Here is a 27,297-nt window from a genome sequence, read left to right as displayed (position 1 = left end):
GTACAGGAAGGCTGTGTTAAAGCCAGGTTTACTTCCTGTTTTTCAGGGAACATTCTCCCCCAAACAGAGAATGAGGGTGTGGTTAGAAGTTGGACCAAACCCATTACCATGGCAACGAGATTACTGTCCTAGCATGCATGTCAAGCATGGATGTATTAAGACAGTGGTTCTCATCCGTTCTAGCCACAGGGTCTAGATATCTCCTTGGTCATTAGTTCAAGGTCCACACAGTTAGCTGCCTCTGTCAAGTAGCTATCCTTTAGTCACTCACTCTACAGCAGGAAACTGCACTTCACATTTAAAGCTGAATCAAATCTGCTTTTATGTCTGGAACCTCCCGTCTACAATGGGCTTGAGATGTGCTTGCAGTGCCGACTCGGCTCAGATTCTGAAGACCTATCCTGAAGCCTGCTTAAGGAATCTGATTGTGTTTGCTTCGGCAGTGGGAACCTCTTGCGACCGCATGCTTTTGCTGATGTCAACACTAGCAGGATTTGAAACCTGGACCTTCCGTATGGGAGATGAGTGCTCTAACCACTACACTAGGGAGGCCCTTCAAATTTCAAACTTCACATTTAAAGCTCTTTGCCGGAAATTCACGGTACTTAGAAGTAAAACTTGTTTTTTACAAACTTGACACGTTTGTGCGTCACTTGCGGTCCATTTAGAATGGACTCGTAACCCAATTTTGGACCTCGACCCACCATTTGGGAACCTGGATACTGTGTTGGAGACAGGATCCCCTTCATTCCTATGAAAGTTGCCCAGTGGCCCATGAGGCCAAAAAAAGTATTTCCGAAGTGTGAAATTACCCGGGTGATCGGCACTGCTTCCGTATCATTGGGTTCGTAGAGCAGGCACACTAGAGACTTCCATCAGCCGAGCTGGCTACTTCCTGTTTAGTGCTCCACTAACATGAATGGGGATAAAATAATTCAATTGTGTGGCTCTTCTAGACCTTCAAAATGTTATTGGGCCAAATAGATTATACCCTGATAGTGAAAATGAAAATGAGTCTTTTCATGGGGGCTGTGATGCTCAAAAAAATGTATCCAATGATTTACATATGTCTTTTTCCAAATTTAAGTTGATGGGCGTCACGCGATGTACCCTAGAGTTTTGATTCCACTGTTTGGCCACTATGAAAATTGTCTTCAAAGCCGGGCGCACTTCCTGAGACCTGGTGTTGAGGTCAACATTATTACCAAGGAAAGCGATAGCATGGATATAAGCGTGGATAGCAACAGCGGTCATTTTGACATAAGTTAAGAAGTGGCGATTTTACTCCACTTCCTTTACTGGGCACATACATGAATGAATATAATCTAACATTAGAAATAACTGGGATTTGTTTACTTCTCAGTGAGAACCATTTCGTGTAACTACTTAACATTTTATTCGCTAGTTTCCTTGACGCCAACAAGAAAAGCAATATTTACTGTCAATTTATAATTATCTTTGATTAGTCCCATACTGTTTGTCACTACTTTGTATCAAACAAGGCTTCCACTTTCACCCTGTCTGTGTTTATTTTGCCAGCACCAGCTGCCTAGTATCTCCATCCCTTACATAGCCTACAGTATGTTGTACATGTGTTGGGTCCTAAAACTGCAGAAACAATCTTACTCAATCTCAAAACAAAATCTCCCCATCTTGTTTTGCTTCTGATTTTCACAACCCTACACTGTATGTGTTGCAGTGAATACACTCTATGACACATCTGCTCAGCAAACAGTCTGCATCTGTTATGTCTCCAATATAGCCAAAATACAAGATAAGTTGACTAGCTAGTTCCCGACAGTGTTTTTTGGTTTTGCCGCTTAGATATAAATGGGCATGACACTGCATAAGTTTAGAGGACGATATATATATATATATATATATATAACCTGCAGCTTTACCTACAGTCATATGCCGCCTTCCCATTTTAGCAACAAACTTCTTTTTTAACATTTAGCATGAAATTATTTGTCAAAAATATTTGGTGGACAGTGAGGCTAATGAACAATGTCAGGAAATGACTTAGAAAACGTGTTTATAAAACTGAGTGTTTCTATCAAAGGACAGTTATTGTATTCTGATGGTCCGGCGCATTCTCATTTTACTTGTCTAATTTAATCATCTCTGAATCGTCTTCAAATAATCAAGAACACTGCTGCGAGACTGTTAACCAGGTCCAACAGGTCAAACCATATCATTCCCATTTCAGTTTCTTTACCCTGGCTTCCCATCAGGTTCAGGATTTAAGATACTTAGTCTTGCGTATAGAGCCCTCCATGGTCGGGCACCTGAATACATTAGTGATCTCCTCCATCCTTATATCGTCAGGAGGTCCCTTAGGTCTTCAGATCAGGACCTACTTGCAGTCCGCCGCTCCAAACTGAAAACAAAAGGTGATGGTGCCTTTGAAGTCGTGGTTCCAGCACTGTGGAAGTCTCTTCCATTAGGTTTAGACCCATCTTTTCAAAATAGCTTATGTCCCACCCTCAGTTGTCTAGAATTTTTTCCTTGGTATGTTTCTGTTTGAGGCCTCAGTGGCCTGTATTTTCTGTATGTTTTACTTTCCTTTTGTTGCTTTGTTTTAATAGTTATATTGCCTTTGTTTTTACTGATTGCATGTTTCACTGTTGGATTGTTGGATTGCTTGATTGTACTGTGTGAAGCACTTTGTGATTTTCATTTCGGTAATAGGTGCTATATCAAATACATTTTATTATTATTATAATGAAGGTATCTAAATAAGCCTATCGACATTACTAATGCCTCCAAATGAGCATTCATTAATATCTTTCACCACTAGGTGGCTCCTCTGCAGTGCGCTAATCATGATTATTTGCTGCTTTAACTGTGCAGCGTTGGCGGTGAAAGCAAACAAATCTGTCCGCGCACCATTTAATTATCCGTTTTCCTTCAGAATCCATAGTTAGCCTAGCTAGGGAGACTCAAGACGAGCCACTGCCAGTGAGGGTTGGCCAAATTTAGCAGAAAAGGTGCCTGGTCATAGATGTATGACGCACATTTTAGTTGAAGAAATGTTAAAACCTTTTTTTAATAGGTGTATAAGCTATGCATTTTTACCATCAGAGAATGTAAAATCACTTTAGGCCTACAACAGTGATGTATGAAAAAGAAAAATGTTAAAAAAACAACACTTATTTATGTCCTTTTTTGGCTCCGGAGCCAAACCTTTTTCTACCCCTGGGTTAAGGGGTTGCCTGTTTCCTGAGATATGGGTTATGTTTGTGACATAGTTTGTAATGTCTTGTTTCACATCTATTCTTTTTGCTTTGTTGCATCATATTTATTAACCTTTCTACTGGTCATGATTTTAGTTGCATCACTTACGGTGGACTTTTTATTTATTAATTAATTGCCTACCCTAATGTATCGCTTAGTGGCATGGCGGGCTCCTGAGCTGCACTGATGTGTGTTAGTGTTACTATTTTCATGTTGTCTGCTGTGACCTGTCTGACTCATGTATGTTTTATTTGACCAAACTGTGCGGTCCACTAATTCACTTGAAATTCTCACTTTTCCATAAAACCGATGACAGCTCAGTCAACATTTGTGTTTTTTGCGTCATGCACTCTCACAAAGGGATTCCTCAGAAGCTATTTCACTAGAACGTAACATCAAAGGCTGCTCCCCAGACATTTGGCTGCGTAGTTAGATACAAGTTTAGTTTCCACACAAACACAGAGTGTGTGTTTTATCATTGCCAACAGGTATTTAGCAGAATTTGAACCTCATTTGGTTAAAAAAACACTGATTTTCACATCCCAGCGACTTCAAATAATAAGGATTAGCTGGTTTATATTGTGTTAAATGGAATGTACCAAAGCCAGGTGTGTGACATATGAGTTCTTTAAAAGGGTTGCTTGGTCCTTTCATTCTAATATAAGTGATAGAAAGCTGTGGCGAAAAAGAGAAGTTATGCAAAGAAATAATTGAGCGAAGCGGCAGCTTGTCCCCTAAGAGAACCCCTGCCTCTCCACTTCTGTCTGATCACAGCAATCTTTGGGCTAAAAGAGGAAAAGGCTTTCAAAGAGATATTTTACAGCAGTTTTGCTTATTACCCTCTTTCGCAGCCTTTCTGGAGGCTCATTTCAACATATTTTGTCCGGCCCCAGCAGGGAGCATTAATAATCACCTCCATGCAACACTGAGACCATTGTCACACAAGAGACACCAGCGCAGGGAGCGTTAATGTCTCAAAGGAACCACTATTGACATCTTAGCCCCTTTGCTTGGATCTATTGGAGAGACAAAATGTCCGTGTCTGATGAAATGCTGGCCTGTCAGCCTCTCAGGTTGCCAGTAAGTGCACGAGGAAGGCGCGGAAGTCAAGGGCACTCACCCTTGACATTAATAGCAGGAGGTGGGACCCACTGGATCAGTCATACAGATTATCAATGAGCAGAGAGGAGATGAGAGGATCCAAATGGAGAGGAGATGGAGGTGGGAATATTTTATGGCTTGTGCCAGGTCTGTACCTCACTGCTGGAGGCACTTTTTTTTTTTTTAATGAAATTGGTCATCCATAAAAGAAAGCATAAATTTTTATTAATAGGATACATTTTCGGTCACCATACCTTACAGTGGCACACGAGTGGGGTTTGTAGTCATTAATTTTCATTCACTTTGCTGTAGGCTGCCATTTGGTTTAATTACGTGCATTTTCCCTTAAAGTGTGCAGTGGTGGATAAATATAGACTACTATTTGCTGTGTAAAGATTTAGTGGAGCAATGGCGTCTAGAGCAGAGAATGACGTCACGCTACCTCTGGGTGTGATGTAATCTGAGCGTCTGTTCTTTGTTATGGTAGATGGGCCGGCCCTTCTTATATGTTAGTGTATTTGAGTCCCTGGGAGTGTATCGCACTAGCTGGCTAATCGACTCCACATGTCACTGTGCTCATACAGAGGCTCTTGATTGTGTGTTCCATGCGGGAAAAAATCCAGGAAGTAAACAAAACATTGAAGAAGAGTACACTTGCAAGATAAATGACATTTTACAGACATTTTACATATTTTTCTTTCTGAAATTAGTTTAAGAATAAAGTACCATATAAAGGAAATACTTAAGTAAAGTACAAGTACCTCAAAATGTACCCAAAGGCATAGTTCTGATTTTTTTTAAGTGGGGTTGTAAGGGGTACTTACCCATAGACAGTATATTACAAATAGTAGAGGTCTGTCAGCACGACCCCAGTTTGGAGAAACTGGCTTGAGTCTGACAAGGAAACTAAGCAATCTATTGCTGTGGACGGGGTCAGCAACAAAATATATTTTAGTCCCATCTAAAAAATCAAAATCAGTTTAATTGTGTACTATATTTAGCATAATTTTACAGCCTAACCTTATTATCAAAGAGTTATTTCCAACAGGAGAATGAAGCTGTCATATCGCTCTCTTCAAAGCCAGACCCCATTGAAAAAAACACTGATTTAACATTTTCAACACAGGAGCTGCTGGTCTACTGCTGCCCTGAACAGTTAGTTAGTCAGTGTTATTGTGTCACTTTGGCATTTAAAAGGCTTGGTTTGGATTCACCAAAATCACACAGTGACACAAACTAACTCACTGATGAAGCAGCAGTAGACCAGTAGCTCCCATATTCAGTGAGCTAAAATGACTGTTTTTGTCAATGGAATCTGGTGGCTTTGATGAGAGCATAACAGGGGAACTGAAGCTGCTAATGGCTTCCCTGTCAGAACAGGCTGTCTGATGGAAAGGTAAAGTGGTGAAAATACTCTCAATATAGTGTGCACTTAAACTCATATTGATTTCTTTAGGTGGGCCATTTTTTAGGTCAGTAAAATAGGTTTTGTCCCTGACCCCTATCCACAGTAGTACATTGCTTGCCCCCCCCGTCACACTCCAGCCTGGTTCTTGACACTGGGGGTGTGCCGACTGACATCTAGTGCATGTAATTAACTGACTATGGATAAGCACCTCATAAAACCCCACTTAACCAAAAAAAAAAAAAAAAAATCTGAACTGTCCCTTTAAGTATTGGAGCAAATGTAGTTTCAATAACTCAAAGTGACTTTTTGTTCTTGCTGAGTTTCACTCCACCTCTTGCATGCCAGATTACCTCCACACCACTGCTGGGATATTCAGTGATTTACTGCATGAGCCACTCAGACAGAAAAGAGCGCCCCCTACAGTGAGGAGCCAGCGCCTAATTATTGACCTGGAGGAAGTCCAATAAAAAAATAAAAAAATAAAAACGCTCCCGATCCGTACTGTCCAAATGGTTTGAGACCTTGGCGCTGCACATTACAGTGATGGATTAGGTTAACGACCCCGGCATTGACCTACATTCCCTCCGAGGGGGTGTACACATTACACATTTGTTCATATTTGTGGCCCTGAAATATAAATGGCTGCGTGATCCGCAGTCAGGTTTGGATGTGAGGGCTTTCTCTCCATTAGAGTTCTATTGCTTTACAGTAAAGAGTCCCCCGATGAGCCTGTTTGCCACCTTTTAGCCCATACCTGGTAAGCACTGTGCAGCATGACATAATTGTGACTCCCAGATGAATATGAGGTCCTGGAACCAAAATCCCCTTGAATTAAGGTCATCTGTAGATCATCCTCTATTTATCTAATTGTTGCTTTTGTAGTTTTATTTTAATTTCTTTATACAACTGTAAATATAATCATGATTTAATGTGATCTTATTCATGTGATTCCTTTTAGGCTGCACCCATTGCAGAGGCCATCATGGGCGTGGTCAGGTTTGTCACACCAGCTATTCCCATTGTGAGTATTTGAACAGGAAGTGTAATTAATGTGTGCAACAAAGATGACATTTTTCCTTTAGAATATGATTTTTTTCAGAATAACTATTTAAAAGATGTATTTGAAGGGAGTAGCCGTAGGATTTAAATGGATCGCACACATGGAGATTTGAGATTTGCCACAAAGGGCATTTTATCAGAATTGTGAAGATGTAAAATATGAAAGCTCCTTGCAGAACAGTAACGCAGCGTTCTGCTGGGATAAAGGCTGCACTAAAGGCCACTGCTGCTGGTTGAATACTTTATCCAGAGGGGGGAGTAGCAATGTGCTTACCATGGGATTGTCTATTGCAGGAGAAGAAGAAGAAGGAGAAAAAGGAGAAGAAGGCAGTGAACTGTTGTTTGTTCATGACAGTGAGACATATTTAAACATCCTGCACCTCCTCAATCACTTTTCATTTGATTCCTGTGTGATGTGTGTTCTCATTGTCACAGGGTGCGTCTTTGGGGAAGCAGCAAAGTCAAACATGTCCATTCTCCCTCTCTGCACTGTGCTTCTTTGTCTCCTTGGTGGAATCAAGATGGTTGTTGTCTTACAGCTCCCTGGGTGCACTGTAGCTGGCCAGGAGCATGCTGTGAGGGCCTGACAGGAAGATGGTGCTGGACCAAAGCTACAGGAGTCTGGTAAGATTCTCTAATGATTGTTGCCTTGGCTGCCACGCAGGGAAATCTCCCGGGTCCCATAATATTTAATACGCCAGTGTTCAGAGAGTTTTTCTACTTGTTCAACCCCAAGCCAAAATTATCGACTGCCACACTGCAATGATGCCTCCCAGGGATTTAGCTTCATGTACAGTAAGTCGGACTTTAAGAAGAGGCCCAGCGGTACCTGAGGTGACAGAGTTGATGTGTCAGTTGACTCTTTATTAGGTGTTAATTTGCCACCTCCATATTTTCCCTGTCTGGTTCTATTCCTGGAAACAAGTCACACAGAATCACTGATTTACCCTGATATATTGACCCTTCCTTGCATCTGATCTTTAAAATATAATCTACCTACTCCGTAAGTCGTCCTGACATTCTTTGGAGACACACTTTCACAAATCAGCATTAAAAATTGGGCCAATAGGTCCATGTTCTCTTTCATTTTAAGAATTCTTATATGCTATCTAAATGCTAATGATCTAATTGATATTTGTGGGCATGAATAAGTTCCCCAAAGCCTGAAACCAGAGCAGCAAGACTACTGTCATCAAGATGTAAAGCCCAGAAATACCTTTTAGATGATTGATTATGATGATTTTTTTCTTCCTTACCCTAAAATGTTTGAGTTTTATCATGCAAATTTCAAGTAGCTTGAGCCAGAAAATTGGAGCTACATTAAACTAAGCACTGATTTTCAGGGGAGATGTGCTTCAACATTACAGCCCAGATTGGAGCAGGAAACTCTTGTGCTTGTTTCTGATGATGTGTGTATGGACAGTAGCACATGCTCACATCATTCTTCTTTTATACACTTGTGTTGATTGTGCAATATTTTGGCAATTCCTGTACTCTGTATTGTTTTGCACTGACAGGATGAGAATCAAAGGTCATTCATGCTGTGAAGGCTTACTTCTACTATACTTATTTAACTACTCCGTCTAGAAACAGAATGCTCTTCCTTCTGTCCCAGACCTGGCAAAGAAATTCAGCCACAAAAGAGGTTCCTGTTCTGAAACAAAACTCAAATTTTTCATGATCATCCAGCCAAAAGGAATCAATAGACAGAGGTCATCTTAGTGAAAAAATACATTCCTTATGTCTTATATATAGATATAGACAAAGATATAGATATAGACATAGATATAGATAGACAAAGACATAGATATAGATATAGACAAAGGTATAGATATCGACAAAGATGTAGGTATAGATATAGATATAGACATAGACATAGATATAGATATACATATAGACATAGATACAGATATAGACAAAGATATAGACATAGACATAGACAAAGATATAGACATAGATATAGACAAAGATATAGATATAGACAAAGATATAGATATAGACAAAGATATAGATAGACAAAGACATAGATATAGACAAAGGTATAGATATCGACAAAGATGTAGGTATAGATATAGACATAGATATAGACAAAGATATAGACATAGATATAGACAAAGATATAGATATACATATAGACATAGATACACATATAGACAAAGATATAGACATAGACATAGACAAAGATATAGACAGATATAGACAAAGATATAGACATAGATATAGACATAGATATAGACAAAGGTATAGATATTGACAAATATGTAGGTATAGATATAGACATAGACATAGATATACATATACATATAGACATAGATACAGATATAGACAAAGATATAGACATAGATATAGATATAGATAGACAAAGACACAGATATAGACAAAGGTATAGATATCGACAAAGATGTAGGTATAGATATAGATATAGACATAGACATAGATATAGATATACATATAGACATAGATACAGATATAGACAAAGATATAGACATAGACATAGACAAAGATATAGACATAGATATAGACAAAGATATAGATATAGACAAAGATATAGATAGACAAAGACATAGATATAGACAAAGGTATAGATATCGACAAAGATGTAGGTATAGATATAGACATAGATATAGACAAAGATATAGATATAGATATAGACAAAGGTATAGATATCGACAAAGATGTAGGTATAGATATAGATATAGACATAGATATAGATATACATATAGACATAGATACACATATAGACAAAGATATAGACATAGACATAGACAAAGATATAGACAGATATAGACAAAGATATAGACATAGATATAGACATAGATATAGACAAAGGTATAGATATCGACAAATATGTAGGTATAGATATAGACATAGACATAGATATACATATACATATAGACATAGATACAGATATAGACAAAGATATAGACAAAGATATAGATATAGACATAGATATAGATAGACAAAGACACAGATATAGACAAAGGTATAGATATCGACAAAGATGTAGGTATAGACATAGACATAGATATACATATAGACATAGATACAGATATAGACAAAGATATAGACATAGATATAGACAAAGATATAGATATAGACATAGATATAGATAGACAAAGACATAGATATAGACAAAGGTATAGATATCGACAAAGATGTAGGTATAGATATAGACATAGACATAGATATACATATACATATAGACATAGATACAGATATAGACAAAGATATAGATATAGACATAGATATAGATAGACAAAGACATAGATATAGACATAGATATAGATAGACAAAGACATAGATATAGACAAAGATATAGACATAGATATAGACAAAGATATAGATATAGACATAGATATACATATAGACATAGATACAGATATAGACAAAGATATAGATATAGACAAAGATATAGATATAGACAAAGACATAGACATAGATATAGATATACATATAGACATAGATACAGATATAGACAAAGATATAGACATAGATATAGACAAAGATATAGATATAGACAAAGATATAGACATAGACAAAGATATAGATATCGACAAAGATGTAGGTATAGATATAGACAAAGATGTAGGTATAGATATAGACATAGATATACATATAGACATAGATACAGATATAGACAAAGATATAGATATAGATATAGACAAAGATATAGATATAGACAAAGACATAGATATAGACAAAGATATAGATATAGACAAAGATATAGACAAAGACATAGATATAGATATAGATATAGACAAAGACATAGACATAGATATAGACAAAGATATAGATATAAACATAGATATAGACAAAGATAGATATAGACATAGATATAGACAGACATAGACATAGATATAGACAAAGATATAGATATAGACAAAGACATAGATATAGATATAGACAAAGATATAGATATAGACAGACATAGATATAGACAAAGATATAGATATAGACAAAGATAGATATAGACATAGATATAGACAAAGATATAGATATAAATATATAGACATAGATATAGATAGACTAAGATATAGATATAGACAAAGATATGGATATAGATATAGCTATAGATATAGTACTGTATGCTAGTAGTATCAATATCAGGGCAGGGGGAGACATTTCTTGTAAAGTTCAGTAACATTCAAATATCATGTGGACTCTATGTCAATTGTTTCACAGTCTACATGTGATGACTTTGTTTTCTTGTTTCATCAAAAGCAATATTTGTCATCTGTGTATGTGTTTAATTGACACAGTTGTTCAAATGTGGTGTCAAGGCAAACAGAATTGCACAAGATCTATCTATCTATCTATCTATCTATCTATCTATCTATTGTATTGTTTAATTTCTTTTTAACTATTTCTTATTTTCACATTATTTTCCTAAATAATGTTGTTAGAAAGCTGCTTTTTTATTTTAGCGTTCACATTCTTTTTGTCTTCTAGGTTTTTTTATTGGTTTTATTCTATCTTAAGAACATCAACACAAACAGGTGACCTATTCTACCCATCAAGCCTGGAAACAAACAAACAAAAGGTCCCTATGACACAGCCAAAGCAAAAGAAACAAAAGGCCACTCCCTCCATCTGTACGTTCATTTCAGTGCAGTGTCCAACTCCTGTGACATGTTTAGTCCTTTTATAAAAGACAAAAACTAATTCCAGATCAGCAAACATGATTCCCATTAACTCGCATGATGCATTCTCTGTCATTAACTTAACCCACTCTCTATATACAGCTCTAACTTGACTTCCCAGTTTTGAAGGATGACCCTAGCAGCTGAGATAAAGCCTGTCAGGGTGAAAGCAAATGCTGGTTTGGAGATTCTGGGTAGAGTTGTCACATTTAGCCTGTATCTCTGATGTGAGGCTACTTTTAGAGGAGTAGCATGAGGTTTACCAATATTTACACATCATTTAACATGTGACAGATTTCGCCTATGTATGCTGTCTGTGCTCTGGAGTGTGTTTAAAATGCTATTGTTTGTGTGTTGTTTACATATAAAGGGATTTAAGGAGATTTACATGCACATCATTAAAAGCAGCCAATTTCCAGCACTGATAAAAGCATGAACATACATGTATATATGCGTTCAGAGGACAATAGGTGTCACTGCATGGCTGGATTGACTGTGACACAGGTCCTATTGTGTTGCAGGTTTCTGCAGTGAGCTTATGAGCTTATAGCCTTTTCGCCACAGCTACTGTACTGGCTTATGTTTGAAAGCATCGATCCCCCCTTTTCACTTGTATCCATGCGAGCCTAACTGTTGCTCCACCCCTCTGAAAGTCGACAAGAGATGTGCACGGGATGAGTGTGCTGCCACTCCCGCTGTACAGTGAGATATGACTACAAGTAAAACAAAGCGATTGTTTTAAAAAAGGGAAATGTCAGGGGAGCCCAAATGAACGCCCACCTTTTGTTTCTCGCCTATAGGTCGAGGATCGAGGGCTGACCATTGACTGTAAGTGTCTGAGGCAGACGGTGGGAAGCGTGTGGGCTGCTTACTGTACTGGATATGTGCGCTGTCCGTGGTGCTGAACGCTGCTGCGTGCTTTCTGTGCACACATGCATACATGTCTTGTCCTTACAAATGATGATGTGAGAGTGCTGAAATGGCGCAGACAGTGAGGGGGCATGATGAAGCAGAAAACACCCGGGTGATGACGAGTGCGCTTGGCCTGATAGGAGACTGTCTCAGAGTTGTTTTATTGTCTCATATCAAGGGCGAAGTGGAATAAAACACCCAGTTAAAAACACGCGGCACACATGAATAAACGGGTCCGCTTTTAATATCCGTGGCTGATGGTGACAGTGTGGTGATGTGGTGTGAAACACATTTGTAAGGAGGAAGAAGAAGCGGACTACTCTCAAGCCACGGTGTTATTCCCGCCTGCTGCACTGTGCGTGTCTCGGCAAAGGCGATGTTTGACTTCAAATGCCATATTTAGGAAAAATGCTCGATCGCTTTGAGTGACTGGGGCGCGGACGAATGGCATCTTGTGATTTGGAGAGACGGCTGCGCCCGGCGAGCGCCGCCTAAGAGCCAATAGTATTGGAGAGCCTACGTGTGCATAAGCGGTGGATGGAGCTACTCTGGGTATACTTCCGCGTCCAATGCGTGTTCATGTGTAGGTTGAATGGATGAAACGGAGAGAGCGGAGAGGTATAGGCATGCTGTGATACGGCCCTATATATTTGCCGGCAGGACTATCTTCCTTTTAAAGACAACCTCCTCCTTGCATTGGTTTCCACTCAGTGATGTCGCGTATTTGTGTGGCGCACCTGTAAAGAGCGAGACAGGCAGAAGCCGGCTTTTTTAATTATTTGATTCCTTTTCTTTCTTCTGTTCCTTTTTTTCCCTTTTTTGTTCCATGCATTTGCTGAAAGGAAATCATTTCTGTGTTTTGATTTAATAAATATTTCATTTCCCTCATTTTATCTTGTTTGTGTTGGCTTTTTATGTTTCCAAGTTTGAACTAAGAGAGAGCGGAATTCATCATTTCACGAGCTATTGGCCAGGTGTTTTCATTCAGAGATTGTTTGCCCTAAGGACGTCCATAACTTTCATTTATAGAAACGGTAAGATATTTTTTCCACATTTGCTCATTCAACCTACAAGAGACATTTTCGTTACACCAAAGATTTTTCCTAATCCTGTGTCAGATCATGCATCCACTGTAGTCTCAGGCTGTCGTATTGCATGCAAACGCGATAGGGGGGAAAAGTGACCGTGATGCATTCATGTTTCCATTGACGGCTGATTTTCCAACTCTGAATTGCGGGTGCCTTGCATCTTTGGCATATCATAGACTTACACGATGGGATGAGCGGGCTATCTCTGCACATGTGCTCGTCTCCAAAAAAAAAAAAAAAATCTTCCAAGCTTTCAGACATGGACGCGTTTATTGCTCTCGTGTGTAGAAATATAGGCCTTGGTAGAGTGCTGAAACGTGGGATCCGCATAGTACTCGGTGATGTGACCGCATCTAAAGTAAATAGCCTGGCATGTTGGGAATAATACACTAACATTGTTTTTGTGCAGCATTTCACACCTGGTGTTTAAATAATGGCTGCAGTAACCAGATGTAGGCTGCTTGATTTTTATCATGCTGTTTCATAAATATCAAAACTTGCAGTATAGGCTAGTGAGGGTATAAATTAAAACAAATACACATGTAATTTAAACAAAGTGGCAGGCTAGTGTGAGATGTCTTTAATTTGATTTAAATGTAAAATACCACACAAGGCTGATGTTTCAGTGTAACTCTGATGCTATATAGGTTAAGTGCAGCATGTGTTGGAGTTGCTGGATGGTATAAGTTCTGCTATCATGCATATTTGTATAGGATTACTGATTTCCACGCAGGTGTTAATTGCAAAGTGACAAGTGTGCCTACTCAAACTAAAAAGACTGGATTTGGATCCTCACCTTTTCCCTATCTAAGGCCACTCACCAGCATTTCTATTTAACAGGGTTTTGCTTTTAATACCTATTGTATTGCCAAATGCCTGTCCTGTAGGCGCAGGAGCCACAATGGAGCCAATTAAATGTAAAATACAAAGAGAGATTCTTATAGATTACTTGTAGTGGATCAGATTTAACTATCTTAAATTGCTGGTTCCCCTGAGTAGCCCAGGGACCCTGTTGGCACCCTGACGCAGCTTTAAGGCCACTACCTCCAGCAATTTTCTTTGTTGTGTGTTTTTAATTTAGCTCGACATCAAAGTCAGGCTAGGTGGCATGAAACAAATACACCAAGTACACCTGCAGCAAATCAATTACCTATTTCCGGGTTAGAGACGGGGTCTTCGTTGATTGGCTAATGGTCTGATTAGTTTACTTAGGGTGGCCGCGTTCCCGCCACCGCCCCCTTTTCTACTGCGCAAAGACCGAGACCCAAAGTTTGATGTCTGCAGACTTTACATCAATAAATACCCGTGACGCCGACTGAACACGTCAAGGTAAGACACCACAAAAGTAGTGTACAAAAATATTAACTGCCAAAATTAAACTGCGACGAAGAAACACCCAGAGACAAGGCGCTATTTAACGAATTACGGTAGCTAGCAAGGTCAAACCGAAGCAAGCTATCGCGGCGGACATGTTGCTCACGGGACTTCATTGGAAATATCGGTGTTTTAACGTGACACAAATTTCAGCCACTATAATTTAACGTTGCTACCCAAATTTATAGCTACAGTCGCAGGAAGCGCAAAGCCAAAATTCGGCGATACCTAACACGCATGACTACACACATGTATTGAAACCCGAGCCCCACAAACCGAGTTTCATCCACGCCGCAGTCAACACAAAACTGTCTTGAGTGTCCACAGCTGTGGTAGATAGCTCGCTAATGGCGTTCGTCCAACCACGCCGCTTGCTGGCGTCACCTCAATTACCACTAGCATTGCGGTGCGCTTTCTCAGAGTACTCAAATTAAATGCGAAACACACAACTCATTTTGGCCATTTTAGCTACAAGCAAGCGTGGTTTGGGAGGATTTTGTCTGTTAATTTGGGTCGCAGTTGCTGTCGTTGCGCAGGTTGCCCGCAGTAGCACAGGTGTCACAGATTAATCAATTAAACGTGGCAGCTCTTACTCTCCCCCTTTATTTACTCCACGTTGTAGCTCAGCTAATTAGAAACGCCTTGACTTGAGACACACTTGCTTTCCTTAGTTACTTTTCACAATTTTAACACAGCAATTTAATTCAGACCATGTTTACATTTATAGATGCATGTGTATGGAGCAATGCAGCAAGTGTACTTTTTGTAGTACCATACTATTGATGTTGGAAATCAATTTCAGTATGTTGCAGAAATCGTCAAAATCCAACATTTATGTAGCTGTGGATTTGTGTACACACAGTGTATCTGATGGGTTTTCATTCAATACATGAAACTAATTTTGTTCTATGTGATGTTTAACATTAATAACAGCATTCATAATTTACTACCTGACAACATGGCGAGTGATGCCGTTTTTCTGTCCACTGTAAATGGTCAAAAAGGATATTTTAGGTTAATGCGACTCCATGTAAAGAAACTTTGGGTCGTCCAGTGTTCAAGGGCTCTGCGGACAATTGTTAGACAGCAATCTGTGTTACAAACGCAGACATATTCTCTCTGTTTTGCTGTTTTCGTGCTTGTGATTGTGGTATCTGGCCTTGAATATTGAGCAGGTGAATGTGCTGAAGCCACAGGCATCTGAGTTATAGTTGGCAGTCTGCGGTGAGTAATCTTCAGTTGGTAGGTCATAAAAAGATTACATATCATCGAGCCAGCAGCTGAGAGCCTGACCAGTTAATTTACCAGGAGGTTGCCAACACACAGGACATCTGTGGTCCTGTGGGCATAGGGGGACGGCCCAGCGAAAAGGAAATGGGGGTGCTTACTGAGGGTTTAAAGGTGTGACGCATGCTTGTAGTGTGAATTCAGAGCCCTGGTATTTGTTAGTTTGAACATAATTTATAAGATTAGATTTAAGACATTTGCGCCCTGTGGTGCGGTTATTATACGTGGTTTCTCAGTGAACCTTTTTCATGTATACATTTGACACTATGTGAAAAGTGAGACATTTTAAGACGGATGAAATAGAAAATGATAAACAGACTTAAGCAATATTTGTTGCTGATTAAAGTGCTGCCTTTTGTCCAGCCAGCTGGTTAAATATAATATGTATAGTATTAAAATACTGCAAAAATGATTTATATAAGCATTTTAATTAAAAACAATGCCTGAATCAGGTGCCATTGTACGTAGGTTTTGTGTTAGTGGGTTCAAGAGCAATTTTACTGTATTTAAGTAGTGAGATTGTGTAATTTGCTATTAATATCAGTGATGTCAAGAGCACAAGAAAACATCTTAAATCAAATTAAGTATCACTGCTGATCTCATCAAAAGCTCAGCTTTAATATAAATAGGAGATGCCCACATGTTCCTCTGTATGCATATATATGCTGCTTTAAGGCATTTTTCCTCCTCAGTGTCCATGCAGCTTCTACAGTTTCAACAGCCTCTGTGCTCCTGAGAGCGACAAGAGATAAGAGCGGTTGTCTTTATGTATTATGGAACCCCCACGTTTGCCTTTCTAAATAAAGGCTGCTGACAGAGTGACTAAAATGCAGGACAGTGAGTGAACTTCCAAAGGCCACATCACTGTGCTCTGTACAGCAATGTGTGCTGCTGTCAGAACTGGGTTAGTATACAGTGGGTGGCTTTAGCAGGAAGAGAAAGCAATTTTGCCCCTTTTGTCCTTCTTAAATGTCCATCCCATCCCCCTTTCTTCCCCTCATGGCCTCCCCCCTGCTCTGTCGATGCTGCACAGGACTGTTTTCGTTTCATTGTGTGTTGGCCACAGGGTGGCCCTACCTCTGCATGTGTGTGGGTCATTACTGGAGGCCAGCAATGCAGTGTTCTTGACCCTGTCACTGCATCACAGCAGCTTTTATAGATGGCCACATCTCATGCTCTGTATAGGTGTTATGTGGCGAGTGTTGATTTGTGATGTTTAATGTTTGGCTGTATTAGTGTGTAGGCCTGTGATGGTGAGAAGCAGAGGTAGTATAAATAAACCTAGCAGTGTCTAAACACAGTTCTTTTTTAATTTTAAATTATCAGATTGGATCTCATAACATGTGTAGTGTAATGTCTAAACCCTGATTCAGTGTTTGGGGCTTGACTGCTAAAATGACAAAATCAGAGCAAGGTTAATAATCTGAGACCTCCAGTCAAAAACAGTTAAAATAGCTGGGGGGCTTTAGAGACTGAAACGTCACATCTTCAGCAGTGAACCCAGAGCTTGATGAGCAATCTCTGTTGTCACTCTCTTTTTTTTTATTTTAACCACTCTTAGTGTTAAAAATGATCATTTGTATATGTATGATTTGTGGTTGCATTGCCAGCTATGATGTTGGGTAATTCTGGAGCGCTGACATCAGCATCTAATATTAAGCCCAGCTTTAGCATCACACTGTCTGCCTTTTGATGATATACGACCCGCACACTTTTGTATTTTATAGTAGACGGACTTGTATCTGAAAATTATCTTCAGCTGTGTTACAGTAGGTTTGACTCTTAATCAATCCTGGTTGTGTTACGTTTAGAGTTTTACTGTTAGTACAAAAATTGTGAACTGTAAGAATCAATGTATTTGGTATTAAGTACCAACTGAAGCACCTCTGGGGTGACACTAAGGCAATTCATAACTAATAGTGTTGGATTATTTAACAGTTGCAGGACCAGGCAATTCATTTGATAATAACACTTTGATTTTTTTTCAATTTATTTTTTGACAACATAGAAGAAAATTGTTATAGCAGAGCAGGAAGATATGGAGAATTTTCTTTTTCACAAGCAGTGACCAGTTGATATTTTTACATCGGCTCTTTAACAGCATCAAACCAGAAAGAATAAAAAAAATGCCTCTGGTCCAAATTTTAGAATAAGTCAATATTGATGAACATGTGTTGCAGGCTCTCTCGAGCAACACAAACTACCAAACTGAATTTTATTTCAGGCGGACTCTCTGGTAAATGTTCCCCCCCCCCCCCCCCCTCGCTCTCCAACTGACTTTGCTGGTTTATTCCTTTCTCCACAAGTGTTGGTGAGAAATCGTGCCCTTCTACTTTGGAGGCAGACTGCCAATTATAAGTCAGTATTGCATCACTTTTAAGTATTATTCTGAGCGGCTCTGGTATGAGGGAGCTGCTGCATAACTACCCCGCTCTCAACCCTACCCACTGGAGCACTGCACCTTCAGGACAAACTCTATCAAAGTATAAAGCGTGTGTCTCTGTTGATATGTTTTTGCTTATCTTTAAATGTTAATCTGCAAACAAAGCTGATTTGGTTGTAGGAATGGAAGAGCAAAGGTACATTGTATCACTGAGCAGAGTTTTGAGCAGCAGTTGTCCTGCCAGCATGTGATGTAAATTACATGTTCGATATTTTACCCTTGTTGTCAGCAAAATTACGATGATTAGTTTGATACAGAATTCAACAGACTTGGTGCAATTAAAGGAGCTGTATGCAACATTCACAGCAATATTATAGCAGCAAACAACTATCCAACAACATCCAGAGCAGAAACTGAAGTAGCACTCCCTCTGTGTGTGTGTGTGTGTGTGTGTGTGTGTGTGTGTGTGTGTGTGTGTGTGTGTGTGTGTGTGTGTGTGTGTGTGTGTGGGGTAACCTGAGCTTCTCTGTTCTTTGTTGTGCTAGCCGATCCGAGTGTGTGTCTGAGTGTGTATCCAACTGGCTTGCTCAGAGGCTGGGTTAAAATAATCGGTTCATCCAATTCAAATCGATCTTCTCGTGAATGACCCAATGTTGATTCATAAAATCCGAGATCGCTCTTTTAATATATGCTTTTTCCACGGATGTGTGAAGCTTTAACCCCATTAATCTCGGCGATGTTAAAGGGCCACAGCGCTATATTATTAACGACAGCAGAATTGAGAAGCTCTAACGTCACGGCATAACGGTATTTATCTGTCACGGTTAGCTCACTGTTTCTATGTTTTGGTGTAATTTATTATCACGCTACAGCAGCGTCTCCTCCTGCTTTCTGTGCGTCAGGGCTGCTGCGCTGCTTTTACGCACAAACATGGAGTAGATGCAACGGTGGAGACACAAGTGAAGATAACCTGAGCTGACGACCGCTACACTTGATACTGTTAGTCCGATAAAACCTCCAGGAGGAAAAAGTCAATACTTTATCAGTACACCTGATCAGCATGTAGAAAAGCGATATTTCAATCTGCTCTGTCCGCAGTCTCTCATCCACTGCCACTAATATGTTTTAAACAAGCACGGATTGCTTTCCAGCTCAAGCTAAAACAACAACACCTGTTTTTGTTAGACAATTTAGCTCTGTTTGTCTCGTATCTTAAAACTTACCGATAGTCGTGTGACCTGCAGGCAGTGACTCTCAGCAGCAGAGGGAGGAGCAGAGAGGACAGCAGGACTGAGACTAACTGATGTCTGTGTTCTTTATTCTTTCCAAACTTCACTCAGTATTGTGATGTCAGGATTATGATTTATTTTATTGACATTTTAAATTTGTTTCCAGTGAGAGTTAATATAGTGACTTTGCTGTTTTAATATTGCTGCTTTAGAAACATTTAGTTATTAAACATTCACCTTTAATCCTGTTCTGAATTCATTCCTTTTGTAAAATAATTCCATGTAAAATTTACAGTATCAGTTCTTTGAGGATCTCGTTCACATTCTAGTATATCGGTATTGTAACTGAAATATCCCCTATCGTATCGAATCGGGACCTTGTGAATCAATTCAGGAAATCAGTGGTGACACTCAGCCCTGATGCTGATAGCCGCATCCCAACTCGTGGTGGTGAAATGGTGTTGTCATGGGAGCGTATCATGCACCCTCTGATTCCCCCTCATGTTAGCACCATTAGCTCTCTCAACGCTGTTGCCATTGTTAGCACTGTTTGCACTGTTACCACAGTTAGCTTCTACCTGCCGGCTCAGCCACTTCCATGTTGAGAGCTGTGTGCAGGAAATTTCGGCTCAGACTGAATCGTAGATATGCTCTGAATATGGCCTTCAACTCCTTTTAATGTCAAAGTTGTAAATCTTTCAACTTAAAAAGTGCATATTTAAGGCACCCCATTTTTTACTAAAGGAGAAATCTGTTCAGATGTACATGGGCGATGCTTAACACCCAAACACATAACTTCACCAGTACTGCCATCACATTACACCTTATTTTTCCTATTAAGGTAAAGGTCGTCCAGATCATTTTACAGCTTTGTATATCGTTGCATTTGCCTTTGCACACCTCAGTGTGTGGGTAGACTTGTCACATCTGTGTTTTCAGACGGGATATTTTGAACTGTTACTTGTGGGCTTTTAGTTTTCAAGGACAGGCCGTGCATGTCAGTGTGTGCACTCTGGAGTTCTTCACTCTGCAGCTTGTCACGCATACTTGGTCAATTTAATCCTCTGAGGAGCTAGTAGCAGAGATTCGTGCCTCCTCACTTTAAGTGCTCAGTGTCACATCAGTACATGCTGATCTCACTGTTGGCATCAGGTTCAAGTTCAAGAAGTTCTACAGTTAGGCAGATTTGTAAACGGGCCAAATTGCCCTCTTGTTTACGTAGGACAAAACCTTAAAGCTTTGTCTTACTGTATTTCCCCTCATCACTCTAGTGTTTGACACAGATAGTGTTTTTATCTTGTGTTTTGATCACTTCAAAGGTCTTCAAAGAAATGGCCTATACAGTATATTGTCTGATATTATACTTGAAATTGCCAGACTGGCTGAAGAGAACAGATGCCAAAGGCTTTTTCAACCAATGCGTAATTAAATCAAATACAACCAATATTGTGCAATATTACTGTACTATACTGTAATGCCTTAAAAGTATGAATCTCTGTTCTCATACTAGAGAAAAATGAAAAGCACTGTGCAGGCTGACAGATTCCTATTGTGCATAAGTGCTTACAGAGTTTAGTGCATTTAACTCTGTTGCTGCCTCCTCTTATCCCTCAAATCTATCAAAGGAAATTAAACGTATTTTTAAAAATCAATGCTTGCAAGTATGACAGTCGTATGATGTTTCTTAATCAAACTAGACCTTTACTGAAGCTGCGGTTAATTGAAACAAAAATGGCTTAGTATCCTCAAGTGGCAGTTGGGACTTAAATACATCATTTTGATTTATTTAATTCAGAGCTACAGGAGCTTTGGTATCCATGGTTGTAGACGTCTATCCTCAGGTAGTAGTGCGTCAGGAGGTTTACAACTGACCACATTTAAGGTTATAACAAACAATTTTTTCCTTGAATAACTCTTTGATTACAAAGCAATTAATTGTTTAGTCTTTCTAACATCAGACAAGAGCAAAAACGCTTCTCACAATCATTTTTAGTCATACATATTGCTTAATCCATACGAAGAACTATAACAATGACAAAAAGATAGCCTAACTCAAGTGGATAGCAGAGTCCGTCAGTGTCCAACAGTATCATTGGGATCGCTCTCACAGCAATTTGATGAATAATAGAGACCATTTTCCTAAGCTGCCAGCACATTTGAAGTGCTCGGCAACTTTTTAAAGAACGTTCTCATCCATCAGTGTAAATGCTCACATCATTATAGCTCTTGGCGTGGACAGGATACAGGTACGAAATGTTACCAGGGTTGTCACTGAGTCTGTACCAGTTGATTTCCAGCTGCACTTCAGTGGAAAGTTTGATCAGCTGTGAAATCTTTCTTCCAAACACCCACTCGGAGTCACTTGTCCATGTAATTAATTAGCACAATCAGTGAGCTGCTAAAACAGAGCCAGCGCCACCAGCTTCAGAGGTTGAGGCATGACACAGGGCTGAGGCACAAAACAGAAGTACAGTAACTGTCACAGTGTCTGAGTGAGCCGCTTGTATGTAAAGTCATAACAAAGCTTCATCGTTAGTTTGGAGTGTCCCTAATGGCTCTTGCATATTGTCATAGTGACACTGTAGATAACTTTAGTGTGTGTGTGTGAAGTCAGTATCATTCACTGTATTTGAATTGTGAATCTCTGTATTCTCTTCATAGTAATGCTGCATGCAGAGGTTCTTCTCCCCCTTGTGAGAAGGCTGTGGGATCTGAGAGTACCAGTAACTAAACACGCTACACTTTAATGAGTCCTAAAAGGCAGCCTGCTCAGTGGGGTAAAATTGTGGAGGTGGATGGGTTTATCTTAGCAATGATGGGAAAACAAAAAAAGAACCTTGTGGTCTTTATCTGGGGTTGGTTTCTGACGAAAACTGTGAGGCAAGGCCTCTAGGGAAACAAGATGCTCTGCACTCAAATGCCTGCACTAAGAGGAGGCTGCTGGCTGGCTGCACACAGTGAAAGCCTTGACTGAATTTTTTGGGGAGAGGCGTGCTGCCAAGCTTTCTCTTCCAAGTGTTTATCTAATGAAATATTTCTGCCTTGTGGCACTATCTCAAGCGGGACAATAGCCAATGTTTGTGCTTTGTACTTAGAATAAAAGGTGAAACATATGAAATGGAGATTGAAGTAAGTCATTTTCTTCAACACAATATGTTCTCTTGTGGCCTGCGTCTCTCTCTTGTTACTGTGCATGTGGGGGGGGGTGATTGTGGCTAACAATTGCGATATTTTTTTTTTGGCATATAAAATAACTTTGGCTGAGTATCTCTCAGGTTTTTGAAATGTCTGTCTTTGTGGCCTTTTTGTCATGTTAACAAAACTGCAAAAAAAAGTTGACATGTGAAAGCAGTACTGATATTTTGCAGTCACCAACTGGTTTTATATTTTGAGACAAATAACAGATGGAAGGAGCAGCAGGAGGGGTTCAGTTGACCTGCAAAGTTCAAGCCCCCATCCTTGCGCTACTGGGATGCTTGCAGTGTAGTTGGTCAGTGTTGACTGTTCTTGGCTCAGTTAGTAATGCTTTAATCAGTTGAAGCTGAAAATTGGGGCTGATTTGATGTAGAGGATGATTGATATTGTCAATGTTTTACTTGACTGAATCAAATAATATTGGGACCAATGCATTCAGGCAAAACTCTTGTGTATTAACAGAAACCTTTTATTCTGTGTTTGGGTATGGCAATAACACAGTTTTATCATGATCATTTGGAGCATTTCATATCTGTTATACTCTGATGTGACAGGGTTTCCCACACATTCATGTATTTAAGGCGGCCCACCACTATTAAAACATCTGCTGCCATGATTTGATTTTCTATTTTTTAAGCTGGACCGTTCATTAGTGGTGTTGCTGGAATATATAAACCGTTCAGTTATTAATTGCACCACATCTCTGTAGTGCAGAGTGTACTCTGGGCACAGACTGAGCAGTAGAACATCAGGTGCAGTAGAAGTGAAATTTAATCTTTCACCACCCTGGTACTAAACATATGCTTTCACTCACAAATAGCAGCTCCTCTCGTCCATCGATCTGGTCACCTCTGATCAGATCGACTGATAAATTATCCACCCCACGACTCAAAACTCCACAAACGGCTGCTGAAGGGAAAAAGAAGAGTTCTGCCTGTGCTGCGTTCACGGACCCACAAAAAGCTCTGGATTTAGAGAGGGGACACAGACTGATTTAGAAAAAAACATTGAATTACCCCTTGAACTTTGAAACCATATTAAGTTGTTCACATTTGTCAGATTGGCAAATTCAGAAGTATGCTGTTTATGATGTCTCCAGAAGCCACAGAGTTGTACAGTAGTGTTGACTTCATTGTAGTATGTCATGGCCTGCAGCTTACTAGACATTACTTGCAATGAAAGTAGTCTATGCAGCAGTGAACAGCACAGCATGTAACTCTGTACCAGGGATGGGCCTCAGTTTGGATGATAATCAGTATTCGTTCAACATACACAGTAATCTCATTTTCTTTTTTCACTTTTATTAAAGAAAATTAAATGTATATAATAAACATAAAATGTAAATTGACACTGTTCTTTGCAAAAAAGGTAAACTTTTCAAATATCTAATCTAACGCAGGCATAAGAGTGATGTTTTGAAGTATTTCGACACAAACAAAATGAATGTACAGTGCAAGCAATCTAACGTCAAACATGTATCATAGCTAATCTCTACAGCCTGTGTCACGCAGGACGATAGGCTAGTACTTCTTTTAACTGGACGCAATGCAAACAAGCAAATATCAGATTGTTGTAGTATTTCCCAATACAGATATCCTAACAGGCTAGCTAAGTGACATCTCACTTGTTTGAAAGCCGTTCGTCCTGGCTGTATTTTGTTAAAGCTTCACACACCTCCAGTCTATTTTCGGAGAGCTGTTGCTTAGGCTCTCTCGGCCTCATAGGCGACCTGAATGTTTTTGTCACTTGTATGTCTGGACACTTTATGCTCCATCCATGTTCAGTCGCACACTGTAAGATGGGAAGAGGTGTAACCCAAGCCTCTACCCACATTTCCACTTGGGAGTTTATTTCGTACTCTTTTCTAAAGTTAGTATTTTGTCAGTACTTAATGATAATTTAATGCGAATACTTGAATATAGAAATGATTTAAAATGCCCACCTCTAGTCTGCACACTACTTTACAGAACACTACAACTATTATTATCTCTACAGAGCTAGTTTTATACATCTGCAGTATCTTAGTTACAGATAATAAGGAATATTAAAACGTAATTGAAGATTAATTTACCACCCTAGGACATCAGTTTTTAAGGTTGTGTTTTCCCATACAAGAGAATAGAAGAGGCAGTATTTACAGAATTCTCTAGCATGTTATGTAACTTCCTGTCACAGTGTTGATAAACATGGTGATACAGTACATTTTCTAGCAAAGCAGCACAGTGGAAGTCTGTGTTTTTCCTTGCTGATGTGTTGACGGTTTGAGTGTTGATTCAGTTAGCACTTATAGTCTGAAGCTGCCCGTCTAATGTAACTAGTTTACTGCTAAAGCTCTTTTTACCTTCTATTTGCATTTGCTGCAACATGCTGAAAATGCTCACAACAGCTACACATCACTACTGTGTTCTGGGTTCTGGGAGATGGAGGCTGCTAAACCACCCTCTTACTAGCCTTGAAGAATCAACTGTCCTTGTTCAGGCTTTGTGTGTTTCCATTATAGTCTCCGCACATGTTTGTTGAGGATGAACTACTCATCTGTGCTCATTGTTTCTTCTAGTGAATGAAATGTATGTGGTAAGAGGTCATGTGGGTTTAAGCTATTTGCTGTATCACTGTAGTTTCTATTTTTTGCTTGGGTTATGTAGTCAGTGGGTTCTGACCTTGGTTTAGGGACATGACAGTGAATCAAATGAGTCATCTATTGCACTTGAGCACTGCAATATTGGCAATTCAGTTTGTCTACAGTACATTTAGAAGGCTGAAAACAGCGATGGTAAGGATGGATGTATATCATAAAACAGAGGTATTGCGCATAAACGTCTCCCCAACCTGCAAGCAATGTTGGCCTGAATGTTGAGCTTTTACAGTAGAAATTATTAATTGGGCATTGTTAGTCGTTCTCACAGCTCAACCAAAATTAGACTTTGCATTTTATTGGTAAAACAGTTCCTCAAGAATGGTACTATGCCACTTTTATCATGTTCATTTTTTTTGTCATTTTGAAATGTTAGAAATCAAGAATCAAGTTCTCAAACTGATGTCTTAAACTTGCTTTTTTTGTAAGACCATCAGTAAAAAAAAGAAAGTCAAAGATAGTCTATTAACAGATCTTATTGTCAAATTGATTTTTATCACCTTAACACAGAACTGGTCAGACAGAAAACTGTTATGAAGCAGCAAGTGATGCTGCTATAATGTATTTTCATATATACACTAAGGAATCTTTATAGTTCCATATTTTACACATGGCTTCTGATGTGCAACTCATTAGCAAACACTAGAATGAGCATATTGTTGGTGACATAGGCTGTTGTCGTGTTTAGATGAGGATGAACTGTTGTATGAAGGTTCTTGCAGACTTCACCACCGAAATACAGCTTCTCTAATACAACTCAGGCTGCGTGCTGTTTTAAAAAATTCCCGTAACAGTACCGAGACGAGAGCCCTTAAAGCATTCAGTTGCGTAAAACACCACAGATGCAACAAAAGTGTAGTATAGCAATACTTTGTAATGTTTTGTTGGCATGTTGGCACGCTAAACTACCAACTCTGTAAATACATTGCACTTAGCTTTAGGGTAGCAACAATTAGTCGACTAATCAATGACTTATCGACTATCAAAATAATTGGTGACTATTTTAGTAGTCAGCTAATCGGTTTGAGTCATTTTTAATGGAAAAGTACTATAAAAGTACCCCAAAATACTCTTATTGCAGCTTCTTACGTTCAGATATTGACAGCTTTACATGCTCCCCCATGACGGTGAACTAAAACCCTTTGGCGTGAGTACGAAACAAGACATTAGATGACATAATTTTGGGTTTGGGAGAGACAAACCAACATTTTTCAACATTTTAACACATTTTTCGATAAAGTGATTCGTTGACTAATCAAAGAAATAATCAACTGATGAGTCGACAATGAAAATAATTGTTAGTTGCAGCCCTACTTCGCTTCACCACACCAGACTATATGGGCTGCAGCTGTTGTAATAGAGGACCAATCACACGTTGCATTAGAATGAAGAACACTTGAGGTGATTGGCTGCAAACAGAAAACTGAAGAAGTTTCAATACTACTGAGTACTGGGTTATTTTTGATTTATGCCTTTTAAAGGTATCAAGCCCCCCCCCCCCCCCCCCCCCCCCAAACTAACTAAAATATTGGCTTGAGTTCACTGCGGTCCTGTTACAGCAATAATACAACGAATAATGGATAGTAAATAGTGAACAATTTTACCTGAGTCCACTGTCTTGGTATGGCATATGAGGGTATAAGTGATGTCGGTCAGGTGCTGGCAGAGTGAGCATCCAATGATCAATGCATGCTTTCAGGTTGGATTGTAAAAAGATTGTATGATCACAGGTGGTGTAGCATACTGTTG

The 27,297-nt window shown here is 39.3% G+C and overlaps 1 protein-coding gene across 6 annotated transcripts in view; it reads left to right on the top strand.

Annotated features, from left to right (window-relative positions):
• The first annotated feature begins 12,953 nt into the window (after positions 1-12,953).
• Positions 12,954-27,297, top strand: part of elavl2 (ELAV like neuron-specific RNA binding protein 2) — a 39,494-nt gene continuing 25,150 nt past the window's right edge. For 2 of the 6 annotated variants that reach the window (XM_033609902.2, XM_033609897.2), the window contains exon 1: positions 12,957-13,391. The gene's annotated coding sequence lies outside the window, so the exon portion shown is untranslated. Of the gene's footprint in view, positions 13,392-14,684; positions 14,775-27,297 lie in introns of those variants that run through there. The other 4 variants (XM_033609900.2, XM_033609898.2, XM_033609901.2 and 1 more) reach the window with 3 other exon arrangements.

The sequence above is a fragment of the Epinephelus lanceolatus genome, chromosome 22, assembly GCF_041903045.1.
Source record: "Epinephelus lanceolatus isolate andai-2023 chromosome 22, ASM4190304v1, whole genome shotgun sequence".
In the NCBI taxonomy this organism is placed as follows: domain Eukaryota; kingdom Metazoa; phylum Chordata; class Actinopteri; order Perciformes; family Serranidae; genus Epinephelus; species Epinephelus lanceolatus.
The sequence above is the reverse complement of the archived record's forward strand: the minus strand, read 5'-3'. Positions and strand labels throughout refer to the sequence as shown.